Genomic DNA, 12,905 nt, shown 5'->3' on the forward strand with positions numbered 1-12,905 from the left:
CTGCTGGTTGCAGCCCATTATCAGGATTTGTGTTCATGATTTCAACGTAGAGCTGACTGAGGGCTGTAAGATGCTGCTTGAGTCTTGCTTTTATGAATAAGCTTAGCAAGAGATAGCTTAAAGAGAATTTAATCTTCCTGTCTGCTTGTGGATACTGTATCAGTGGGGGGAAAATCAGTTTAAGTGGAACAGTGAGGATGTATGCAGGCCGAATCAAGGAGCAAGAAAGTGTGGTCTCAGCAGTGCTGACAAGAAGGATATTTCAGAAGGACTGCCTTCATGCAGTGGATTCAAGGAGAGAGCATTTCCTTCTCCCCTCACTAAGGCTGTCTCTGGGCTGAACAGCAGTAAGGTGGTGCAGAGATGGCATGGTGCCTCAATCCTGCATCTGGGAGATGTGCACTTGGCTTGTGTCAGCCAGGTGTTTTAGATATGCTGTGCTCCCTGTGCTTTTGCTGGCTCTGAAGCTACCTCAGGCATCTCTGCTCCATACCTTGGCATTTCCTTGGGGTTGAAGGAAAATCCTTGGGGGACTGCAGCTTGCAGTGCTTATGGGAATTGCCTGCATGTGTTTATGGGCACAAGACTGTTTATGGGCATGTGTTTATGGGCACAAGACTGCATGTGTTTATGGGCACAAGACTGTTTTCTGTGTAACTAAACTATTTTGTGCCTTGAGATCACATGTGAGGTGTCATTTCTGTGCTGTTTGCTTCTTCTCAGGTTTGAGAAAGAGTGAACTCATGGAAGCTAGTTTACATGGTTTTGCCTTTACTTAAATATCCTTAAAATAAATCTTTTACTTAGCCATCTTTACACAAAACTCTAGTAGTCATGACTAGAGTCAGCATTTTTAGTTAGTTTTCTACTTATGAAGTGCTGATACATCATGAACAAGGGCATGAGGGTTCTTTCCCCTTCTGAGTACTAGCTAGCAGAGCTAGGCTTTGTTTGTGAGCTTCTGAAGTAGCCAGGGACATGCTTATAAAACTGCTTGGGGTTCTCTCAAGCTAAGATTGCTCCAAGGCAGCATTTTTGATCAGGCATGACAGTGAAATACATCCACCAAGGCAAAATGTTATATGTGTCCTGCACAATAAATAGCAGCTGGATACAGGGACAGTCCATTGCAAATCACTATGGCTATCACACAGCACTTCTCTCCATCCCACGGGAATCCCATAGCAGTCAGGCTGTGCTAGTGGCCTTCTCCTCTGCCAGTTGCCAAAATGTGTGCAAGTTTCAAAGGCAAAAGGAGCAGTGTCCTGAAATGCTGGTTATATTTTGTCTGCTGGACTTTCATTTATTTCTTAACACTTCAGCAAGAAACAGCTTTGCTTTGCTCTTCCCTGCCCATTGCTGGCTGTCTATTATTGCCTGGTGTGAATATTTTCAGTACTCTTTCCTTCTTCTTGCCAAGTAACAGGGAAGGAGGAACAGGCTTAGGCTGGTAGCAGTCTCTCTGTGCCTCCACTTCTTTACAAAATGGGGAAATTATGCTTCTTTCTTTTGCTGCTCTATGCTGAGAAAAAACAGATTAATAATTTTCCCTGCGGCTATGGCTGGGCTGTAATATAAAAGTGTAAAAATCTGAATCTGTTTCCAAGTTGATGTGAAAAGGAATGTACTGTCCAACCAGGATGGTGTATACTAAGCACAAATAAGCGTCAATGTACCCTTTAAACAGTATATTTAAACATGAGTTTCTGACTGAACATCAGGAAAGACTTTTTAATGTGAGAATGACTAAGCAGTGGCTCAGGCTGCTCAGGGAGGCAGTGGAGTCTCCATGCTTGAAGATATTTGAAAGCTATCTGGACATGGTCCTGGGCAATCAGTTCTAGATGGCCCTGCCTGAGTAGGGGGTTTGAACTAGGTGACCTCCACAGGTCCCTTCCAACCTCAACCCTTTTATGATCCTGTGTTTATGGACTTCAGGTTGTTATAGCCATAATTCTTTCAGGTCAGAAGGGAGGAAAAGTTTGTGAGTAGATGCCGAGTTGCGTGGGCTTGTAGCCCGTCGGCAAGAATGCTCGGATAGCTGGCTATCTGAGGGTCCACCAGAAAGACGGGAGGGACACTCGGGATGCTGTAATCCTGTCCGTTTATTTGAAGGGAGGCTGACGGGGAGACAACTGGACAGAAGGGAAGCAAGCTCCGAGAGCCCCAAAGGGCGGGGTAAGGGATCTTTTAACTGTGGAAAGGTAGGTGGGTCCAGGGTACAAGGAGCCAACCGGGAAAGGGCTAAAGGGAGGGGAGATATAACAGTAACCAATGAGGGTATGGGGAAGGAGTGGTCTTGGCAGGGGAACCAATGAGGAAACAGGGAACACAGAAGATTCTGGACTAAAGGGCAGAGTGAACAGTAATTGACAGAACAGGGGGAGGATACAATTCTGTTACAAGGGGTGGGGAACTCATATAACTGTCGTCTCCCATGGCAACCCTAGGCTGCCTTCCCCAACCCCTCCTCCTACCTCTCCCCTGTTTTTATTTATTAAATAAGCATTTCCTAGTGTTTTAAGAAGCATACGTTTAAACAAAAATAAAGCAATCGATATAATGAAAATTATCAGAAAAATCCATAAAAGTCCTCTGAGAATAATGACAACCCACCCTGGGACACCCCACTGTGATAATAATTTATTTACTGGGTCCACAGCCGAGGTCTCCGTCTTGATGTCGCTGACTTGTTCACCCATCCACTGGATGTTGGCTTGAATAGAGGAGCTCTTTGATGAAAGATTGAAACAGCAGAGCCCCTCAAAGTCCTCGCAGCTATGGCCATGGGCGAGCAGTAAAAAATCGATGGCGGCTCTATTTTGTAGTGTGGCGTGCCTGGTGACTTCTCCGTCCGCTAGAAGATCGGAAAGGGCAGCAGACGTAGCATTGGCCTGCTTACTGAGCCAGCACTCGAGGTGAGAAAGCTCCCCGAGGGCCTTTGCTGCTGCATACCACGGTAAAAAGATGGATACAGTGACCCTCTTTGTTTTACCCCAATTGTAAATTTCGGAATCACAATTTTCATCGAATTGGTTGTAAGATCTCTTTTTGCGCACCAATTGATTTTCTTTCTTCCAATCCAGAATTTGGGTTTTGTTTGGTGTCAGCGTAGTAAGCTGGCCAAGGCTGCAGGGGCCTCCTTGTATCTGGGAGGGAATCCCTGCCCACACCCTGTGGAGGCAGATGAGAAAAACCACCCTGGGGAGCATCCTGGGAATTGAAGAGGACTTGGATACAATATGCGAGGTGTAATTGCACCAATTGGCCGCATCGTATCTCTGATCGTGGGGAGATACATCGTGTCTTTCTATGTGTTGGGTACCAGCAGGGTGGAGTTTTGCTATTTGATCCCAGTCTTCTTGGGAAGGCTGATACCTAAATCTGACACAGTAGGTTTCCTGTGAGGAGCCCAATAAGTCTAATTCTTGGGGCTCCTTTGGTGCATGTGGCAAAATCGTCGTCCACTCATCCCAGGTGTTCACAGGGTTAGGCTTTTTTCCTGCATACGGGTATTCTTTTGGCGACAGGGGAATTCCTACCAGGCACGTAGATAACGGATTGTCCACACTTCCCATGGCCATGCAAAAGCTGTCTTGCTCTAATGACTTTGCCAGTGTGATCCATACGTTTTCTCTCAGCTGTGGAACGATGCAGCTCCTGACCGGTGACAACCAGGCGATGGTGATCAGGATCATCAGGTGGTTCGAAGATGTCCTCAGGGTGGTGGTCATCCTCAGAGTCTTATAATAAGAGAAAACATCACTTAAATAATAAATTCCCCTCAATGGTTCCTCCCCAACCTCCCCCGTTTTTATTTATTAAACAAGGGCAAATTAAAATTAAGGGAAAAGGGGTAAGGATTGAGGGAAGGGGAAGGTTAGGGAAAGGGAAAAAACACAGGGGAAAATTGGGTGACTGGGAGCGTCGTGTCAGGTGGTGAAAAGTATCTCCAGGTTATGAGGACACGCGTTGCAATGTTAGGAGGTATGGTCTTCCTTCTCCTCCTCTTCCAGGCAGTGGAGGCTCCGTCAGGCAATGAGGTGTTTTCAGCAGTCAGTACCAGGGACGATTTGTCTTCTTGGGTTGGCACTTCTACAAAGGGTTTGACATATTTCCCCGGAATCCATCTCGGTCCTCGGTCTGTAGAGACACAGGCATACCCTCTCCCCCAGGTTATTAGAGGGAAAGGGCCCTGGATGGCTTTGGATTCCAGGTCCCTTATTAACGCTGGCGGCCGCTCTTTGAGTTGCGCTCTGGTGTTGTTATGAAAATTAATAATAGGAGGGTCAGGCTCCTTCTCTGAGCAGTTCAAGAAATTGAGGACATACAGGGCCTTACATAATCTTTCAGCCGGGCTTACTGTTATGTCTGGGTTGTGTTGCTGCTCGAGGAGCCTTTTTAAATTTCTATGAGCCCTCTCTATTATCGCCTGACTGGTTGGATTGTGGGGAATTCTGGTGGTATGGGAAATTCCCCACTGCTGCGTAAACTCACCAAAGCGCTTTGAGGTGTAACATGGACCATTATCTGTCTTGATAGTGGATGGTACCCCCAAAATAGAAAATGCCATGAAGAGATGTTTAATAGTGTCCCTGGTTTTCTCGCCTGTATGGATGGAGGCAAACACAGAGAACGTGTCTATGGACACATGTATATATTTCAGCCAGCCAAATAGCTCAAAGTGCGTGACATCCGTCTGCCAAATCTCCAGTGCTCCCAACCCCCGGGAATTCATCCCCGTAATGAGGGAGGGAAGCACGAAAGACTGGCAGCTCGGGCAGGTGGAGACAATGGCTCTCGCCTGTGCGATAGAGATCTTAAATTGATGCACTAGTGCCAGGGCATTCCGATGATAAAATGCGTGGCTGAGCCGCGCTTGTCGGAGTGTATCAGGTAAGGTTGTGGTCGTGGTGGCAGTTCTATGAGTGGTCATTGCTAGTAAGTCCACTCTCCGATTACCCTTGGTGATCTCTCCAGGTAAGTCGGTGTGTGACCGTACGTGCATAATGTGGTAAGGTTGCTCTCTGTGGGAGAGTAGCCAAATGAGATCCGAGAGCAAGCTATATAAATTTTTCTTCGAGACTTCTTTGAGGAGGGCACCTTCTGCCCTTTCTTCTACCCCAGCCACATATGCTGAATCAGTGACCAGATTTAGAGGCTGCTGAAATTTCTTAAATGCTCTCACGACCACGGCAAGTTGTGCGATCTGGGGGGAACCCTCAACCAATTGGACGTCAGACTCCCACTTCTGACTATCTGGGTCCTTCCAAGTGATCATCGATTTATGGGATTTTCCTGATCCATCAGTGAACACCATGAGAGCACCTTGAATATTTTTGGGGCCAAATGTAAAGTATCTTTAAACAATTTATGTTTAGGATAGTGAATTGAAATTTGTCTGGGGTAACTGTCTAATGCGATAAGAAGATTTTCATTTGTTTGCAAAAGAGAGTCCAATTGGTCTAATGTTATAGGTATGTAAATGCACGCAGGGTCACACCCCGCGAGGGTTCGGAGGCAGTGGCGTGCCTTTATTATCAGTGTGGCAATCAATTCTGCAGGGGTTGTGATTGTCTTGGAGGGTTGGTGTGGTAGGAAAAGCCACTCCAAGATGACTAGGGGATCAGGTGTATTGTGATCCCATTGGAAGAGAAGTCCATGGAGGTAGGGGCACTTACCCAACACCGCGAAGCTCACGGGAAGGGATCAGACTACGCGGTGTGCCTGGTGAGACCTCAAAGCAGCAGCAACCCGTCCCAGGGCTTCTTGCGCAGCAGATGTTAGCTCACCCGGCGAGGTGAGATCTCCGTCGCCTCAAAGCAGACGGAAGAGGGGTGACAGCTCCTCCATCGTCAATCCCAGGTGGGGGCGGATCTAGGTGATCGTTCCGCACAGCTGCTGAAGGTCTCGCAGAGTCCTCGGATCCTCGTTGATGGTTAATGTCTGCGGTGTTACTGTCCTTCCTGTGATGAGGAATCCGAGGTACCTCCATGGTGCCGAAAGTTGGATCTTCTCCGCAATTTGAAACCCTGCAGCTTTGATTGCCTTAATTGTCCTGTCCAAAGCTGCCTTCAAGTAGGTCGAATCCGCAGCGCACACCAGCACATCATCCATATAATGAAGGATGATGGCCTCAGGGAAAAGCCGGCGCACGGGTGACAGAATTTGAGCTACGAATGTCTGGCAGAGCACAGGGGAATTTTTCATCCCCTGAGGCAGGGTGGTCCAATGGTACCTTTTGAAAGGTTCTGCACAGAAAAGGCAAACCGGGGAGCATCCCCGGGGTAGAGCGGGATGTTAAAAAAACAGTCTTTGATATCAATTACTGCTAGCTGCCAGTCTCTGGGAAGCATGGAAGGTGATGGAAGGCCTGGTTGAAGGGGGCCCATATCCTCTATGACATTGTTAACCTTTCACAGGTCTTGGAGCAGGCGCCACCTGTCTGTGCCAGGTTTTCAGATTACGAAGACAGGGGTATTCCAAGGGCTGGTGGAAGGTGTTAAGTGCCCAAGTTTTACCTGCTCCTCTACTAATTTATGGAGCGCACTTAATTTTTCTGATGGAACGGGCCACTGATCCACCCAGACCGGTGTGTTGGTCTTCCAGGTCAGGGGTGGGGAGGTGCGCTCTGCAGTGGCCCACACTAAAAATACCACAAAGGGCTAGGGATGTCGAGGCGGGCTCCCCACTGGGATAAAACATCCCTTCCTAGTAACAATATGTTTGAGGAGATGACAAAAGGTCTCACCGTGGCCAGTTGTCCTTCCGGTCCTTCCACGCATACGAGGTGCTTGCTTCTCAGAGAGTCTACCGCTCCGCCCACACCAGAAATCCTGCCGCAAGGGGGCACAAGCTCCCAGTCGCTGGGCCACCTCGCCTGAGGGATGATAGTCGCATCCGCTCCTGTGTCTGCCATAAGACGCAGCTGCACCGACTTTCCCTGGAAAGATAATTTAGCATCAATTAATGGTCTCTCCCGGCATACATTTTGGGTAAAGAAAACACGTCTTTCAATGTCCAGGTCGTCGTCAATGTCAAGTATATACAATAACGCAAAAGGATCCCCTTTTCTTAATGTATACGGAGGGTTGTTACAGATGACGGATACAGTGACCTCCTCTCCATGTGGAAAGCACACTACCTCAGGAAGGATGGTAATCTCATTCGGTGTGTTATATGAGTCCTCGAGGATGAGCATGGTGGTGTCCTGGCAGTCATGAAGGGGGCCCAGGAACCCAGCAGGAACTCTTGTCAGGTCCTCATCCTGAAGCGAGATGGTGACATTGCTGCAGAGGACCTGACGATTGTCCTGATTTAGGGTACCTGTCTGGCGGAAGAGGCGGAGTCCGTCCTCGTGGCTGCGCTGAGCTGCTGGAACTGGCCGCATGGCCACTCGTCCTCCCTGATGGTAGGGAGGCTGGGACGCTGTGAAGGGCCACTTGGTGTCATCGCGTGGCCCCTCCTCACACTCCGCCGCCAGTTTCCCGCTGGCTGGTACCCCTGTCGCTGTGGGTGAATCTGTTGGTCATGGTAGATTGGGGTCCTGGGGAATGGTCTTGGGGAGGGCAAGATAGGTGGTTGAGTCTGCGGCCAGTGGGGACAGTTCGCCTGGAGGTGACCCAGCTGACCGCAGTTAAAACAGCGTGTATTTTGTAGGTTTATCATTGCCTCTCCCACCCCTTTACTAACAGCCAGGGCCACCGTGTGCTCCATTGACATGGCTTTTGTGCACGCCTCCACCATCTGGGGGATGGTGGGCTCGGGGTCCTGAGGTAGCGCCCATTAAGATCCTTTTAGTTTCGGTATTTGCATTAGAAATGGCCATTTTTCGTAGAAGCTCTGCACGAGCTTCTACATTGTCAATCTGTCTTTCAGTGGCCTCTTTGAGCTTATCCACAAATGTAATAAATGTCTCTTCAGGCATTTTGGGGGGGGTCTTACCGTCTGGGATCTTCAGGAGCGCTTCTTTCCCTGCCGTCGCGATGTCCTGCAGCAGCTCCTGCACTAGTAGAATCTGATCTTCCGGACAGCTAAACTCCCCCTCTCCGGCAAGGGCCTCCATCGCTTCGTCCCCCTCTCCCACCACCTCTGAGAGATCATACTTCCGTAGCAGAGGTTTCATTAGCTTCTTCCAGTGAATCTCCCAGAGGTCGCATTCGGTGGGAGAAAACAGTGCCTTGGCTATGTATCTTAGGTCATGGGGGACTAGTAAGCGTCCAGAGAAAGTTAAGTCTAAAACATTTTTTAAAAATGGCAAATTCCTGCCATAGTCCTTGGCAGCCTTCCTTAGCTCCTTCACCTCAGCATAAGGGATCTGCTCCCACTTTGGTTCCCTCCCCCGCCGGAGGACGACAGGTGCCGCGAAGGTGCCTAGATCCCGCGCGAGTTCTAGATCCCCATCCTTGATTGCCTCCTCTCTAATTTTGCCCAACCCCTCCCCGACTTGTTGGTAGGCCAGAGGCTGCCACTCTCCTCATCCTCTTCCGAGGATGAGGCAGGCCGGGTTATGACGCGGTGCCTCTCCCTGGCTGATGGGTCCCAGAGACAGGGGACCTGGTAGGCCAAGATGGCCTGCTTCCAGCCAGGCCTACTTCCGGTTCCGTTAGCGTGGGAACCAGAAGTGGCAGGAGAGGAGGAGGGGTGTCCCGACCCACCCACCGGGGCGTGGCTTTCCGGTGGGGGGTTCCCACCCACGGGGCCTGGGCCTTCCTGGGGGCTGGTCCCACCCACAGAGGGCCCACCCAGGGGTGTGGTCAGAGGGATGGAGGGGACAGGTCCCAACGCCATGTTTATCGATGCGGTGGAGTGGGAGGGACCCGACGCGGGGGCAGAACTCGACGGAGGGGGAGGAGAAGGCAGGAGTGAGATGGCGGGAATTTTCTGGGGTGAAGGAGAAGGAGGGACGCCATTTTGTGGCAGGTCTTTTTTTGCCATGAGGCAGGCGCCATTTTGTCCCGTCCGGTCCGTTAAGTCATCTAATGAACAACAAGGTTTTAAACTGGGACTGGGGTCTTTAGGATGGAGGGAACAGGAATGGTGTGTGTTGGGGTGGCCAGTCCCAACACACGAATGGGACAGAGAGGATCGGGAAGCAGCAGGAAGACGGCAGCAGCCCTGTGCTGAGGTATGGCAGGATCTGTCTCCCGATCTGCCTTAGGGGAAGAGGGAATAGGATTGTGGGGGTTGGAACACAGGGTAGGAGAACCGGGGACCCAACTGTCCCCCTTCTTTTTTAATAAATTAAAAATTGAATGAAAAAGAGGAAAGAAATGATGCGCTGAAAACTATCCTTGAACTTGTAAATCATAAATTTTCTTCCCAACTTTTCCCCAGAAATCAGGTAAAGAAGCATCGTCCTGCGTGGCAGCAGGAAAATACTCAAAAATAAATTTAACAAAAGACTTTAAGTCCCTCTTATGAAAAGAAACATTCCCCAAAATAAGGTGGGATTTAACTTGGAGGTAAAACTTCCGCTGAGCTGGAGACAGGCGATTGCCCATTATGTCTCTCAGCTGTAACACCCTCTTCGAAAGGATAGAAAAGAAAAAAAAAGGGGGTAAAGCCTGGTCAGGTGCTATAAAGGAGCGCAATACACGTACCAATCTGGGACTCAGGCGAAAAGAGGGCGTCAAAGAGGGGTCCGGTGGAACTCTGCTGGTCCGACAGCTTCGCAGCTGCCGCACAGCTGGGACTTGAAGATCCGGTGGTTGTCAGCAGGACCAGGATACAGAAGTCTTCCACAAAGAAAGCGCAACTGTCCCTGGAATTGGTGCCGAACACCGCTTGCGATCCCGGAGAAGGCTGGTCGCAGATCAGGCAATCTCCAGGAGACGGTCAGAGAGTGGACCTGCAGGTGTCCAGTCTGTTCGGGCGCCAATTGCCGAGCTGTGTGGGTTTGTAGCCCGTCGGCAAGAATGCTCAGATAGCTGGCTATCTGAGGGTCCACCAGAAAGACGGGAGGGACACTCGGGATGCTGTAATCCTGTCCGTTTATTTGAAGGGAGGCTGACGGGAGACAGAGGGGAGACAACGGGACAGAAGGGAAACAAACTCCGAGAGCCCCAAAGGGCGGGGTAAGGGATCTTTTAACTGTGGAAAGGTAGGTGGGTCCAGGGTACAAGGAACCAACCGGGAAAGGGCTAAAGGGAGGGGAGATATAACAGTAACCAATGAGGGTATGGGGAAGGAGTGGTCTTGGCAGGGGAACCAATGAGGAAACAGGGAACACAGAAGATTCTGGACTAAAGGGCAGAGTGAACAGTAATTGACAGAACAGGGGGAGGATACAATTCTGTTACAAGGGGTGGGGAACTTATATAACTGTCATCTCCCATGGCAACCCTAGGCTGCCTTCCCCAACCCCTCCTCCTACAAGTAGAGGAGTTTTATTTTTTAATAGACCAATAATGTTGTTAGGAAAAAAAATGGCCAGAGCTTTGAACAGATGCTTTCATCACATTCTGTGCACCTAAAATGTTAGGTATTTTTATAAATATAGTAGATGTTTTAACAAAAGATACTGATTTTATCCACACAATTTTTGGGCTTAATATAAACGCATATGTACAATGCAGATCCCGATTGCCCTCAGAATTATGGAGAAAGGTGAATTCATTTATAACTCAGGAATGTAAGCCATGTGCACCCAGTCAAGAGTGACCTCTCCTGATACCAATAGCTCCTTTTTCCAAAGGAAAACCCTCAATGTTCAGATGTGGAAATGGAAAGCCCTCAGGGAATAAATTTAAAAGGGACACTTTTGCCAATCCTTGTCAGTTTATCAGACAGTTGCTTTGGGTTAATATAGTCCATTATGATGAGATATAAATGGTCTGAAGGAGTAGGCAAATTTTAGCAGAATTGTTGGATTGGGCTTTTTGAATCAGCAAAGTAGATCCTAAGGACGTACATGTGACCGGAAAGATACTCCAGTGAGCAATATGAATTACAGACATGAGGACCTTGCAAGTTCTAAGTGAGAGGCTCAGTCATGAACTCTACAAAATGCATAGCAAAGCAGGGCCTACATTGTACTTTCCAGATTGCTGCTCAAAATTGCCTCACTACAGCCAGCCAGTAGTTTCTTCTTCCTTGGCCTCTCAAGTATGACCAGTTTGCTAGGAAGGGGTGCTTCTCCCCAGGGAAAGCTGTAACTTGGCGGTAAAAAAGATTGACTTGAGTGAAATGTGCCCAGAGATGCAGAAGTGTGGAAGACAGGAAAAGAGAAAAGGTAAATAGGCCTTTTTGTGACTTGCAGATTGACTTATTTAATGACATTTTCATTAACAGTTTTTGCTGGTAAATGCCATGGATTTCTCTCTTTGGGGCTGTCTACAATAATAATGAGTGATTCCACTGGGAAGCGATTTACATAAAACATGCTTCTCTTGTTGCAGACAGGAACTCTGTGCTGGGCTAGAGAGGGAAGGAGAAGAAAGGTAAGTGCAGTCTGTAAATGAGGGGCAGTTTCGTAAGTAAGCTGAGTCGTGAGCACCCAGGAAAAATCCTTCTCGTCTCCACTGCCACCCTGGCCCGAAATGTCTCCTAGCTGAGTCACCGCACTGAGGTGAATGTTTTTATGCAGGTGTGACACAGACTGCTGTGGGGAAAAGGTCAGGATGAGCTAATGCAGATTAACTGTGCAGAGGAGCTGTAGACAGGAGCAAAATGAGCTTTCCCTAAAGGGCTTTTTCTGCCCATTTTGTATCACTTCTGTGCAAAGCCTCTGGTCACAGCCTTTTGCATTTCTCCAGATTTAAGTGTCAGAGAAATAGATCCGTATTTTGTGGTCTGTCAAGTTCCAGACAGACACCAATGTGAAAACATGACATATAGAAAACAGAAAATGAAATAGCATTTTTTTTTAACTTCATAAAAATTTATTTATTTAGTTTCTTCCTTGGTAGGCCTGAGACTTTATATGATGGCTTTTTCCTGGAGTTGGATACAATGCTGTCTGGACCATTTGTTGCTAAGTCATCCGCCATGTGTTTTTTTTTTTCTTGTGGATGAAATAGTTTATGTTGACTCATACATAGAGATGTATAGCTTCTTACTTCTTCTCCTAAAACTGCAGTAAATTAATAGAAAACATATTGCTGACACTGTGATCTCAAAGTGGATTCCAATTAAAACAGATAACAAGTGACATCTCAGTTAAGCTAAGCTTTCTAAGGGTTACACATCTAAGTTGTCCAGTGCATACTTGCCTAGAGGGCAAACTCCAAAATTGCTTAGGTACTTTATCTAAGACACCTATTTTAAGATAAAATTTGTTTTCTGAGGGTTCTTATCTCTCTCCATTGACTATGCAGGAAGCTTAGTGACTTAGATCTGAAGAATTTCAAAGACTATTTTGGTAGCTTGAGACATGTTTTTTTTAAGAGAAGCCAGAATGGTTTTGAAATGGAAGTATAACTGCCATGAGTCTAGTTAAATTTTATATTTTAATTTTTATATCGATATATTAATAGACTATATGCAAATACAATTTATACACTTAGCAGGCTTTAAATTAGTTTCCCACAAAATGTCCTTGAAAAGGAAAAAAATATCATCTCATGCCTGTGGCAAACATTTATGCCGTTGAAATGACATTGTAGATACAGTCAAACACTTTGATTTCTGAAAAAAATTAACATCTTAGATCACTGGAAAGTTACTTACAGGAAAATAAGGCAAAACTAAGTAAACACTTCCTGTTTCTCACATCTCCATGGAAACAGGCTTGTTGTTCAGATCATTAGAAATAAACATTTTACTGGTACTTCAACCAGGAGAACTAGCCTGACAGTGCTAATAACAATCAGAGAAGAAATCAAAGACTGGAAGGTAGGAACTTTTACTTCATGAACCCTTGTTAATTTGGTAATTGGGAGTTAAGGACTGTTCATGAAAACACT

The sequence above is a fragment of the Vidua chalybeata genome, chromosome 3 (assembly GCF_026979565.1).
Source record: "Vidua chalybeata isolate OUT-0048 chromosome 3, bVidCha1 merged haplotype, whole genome shotgun sequence".
Lineage (NCBI taxonomy): Eukaryota > Metazoa > Chordata > Aves > Passeriformes > Viduidae > Vidua > Vidua chalybeata.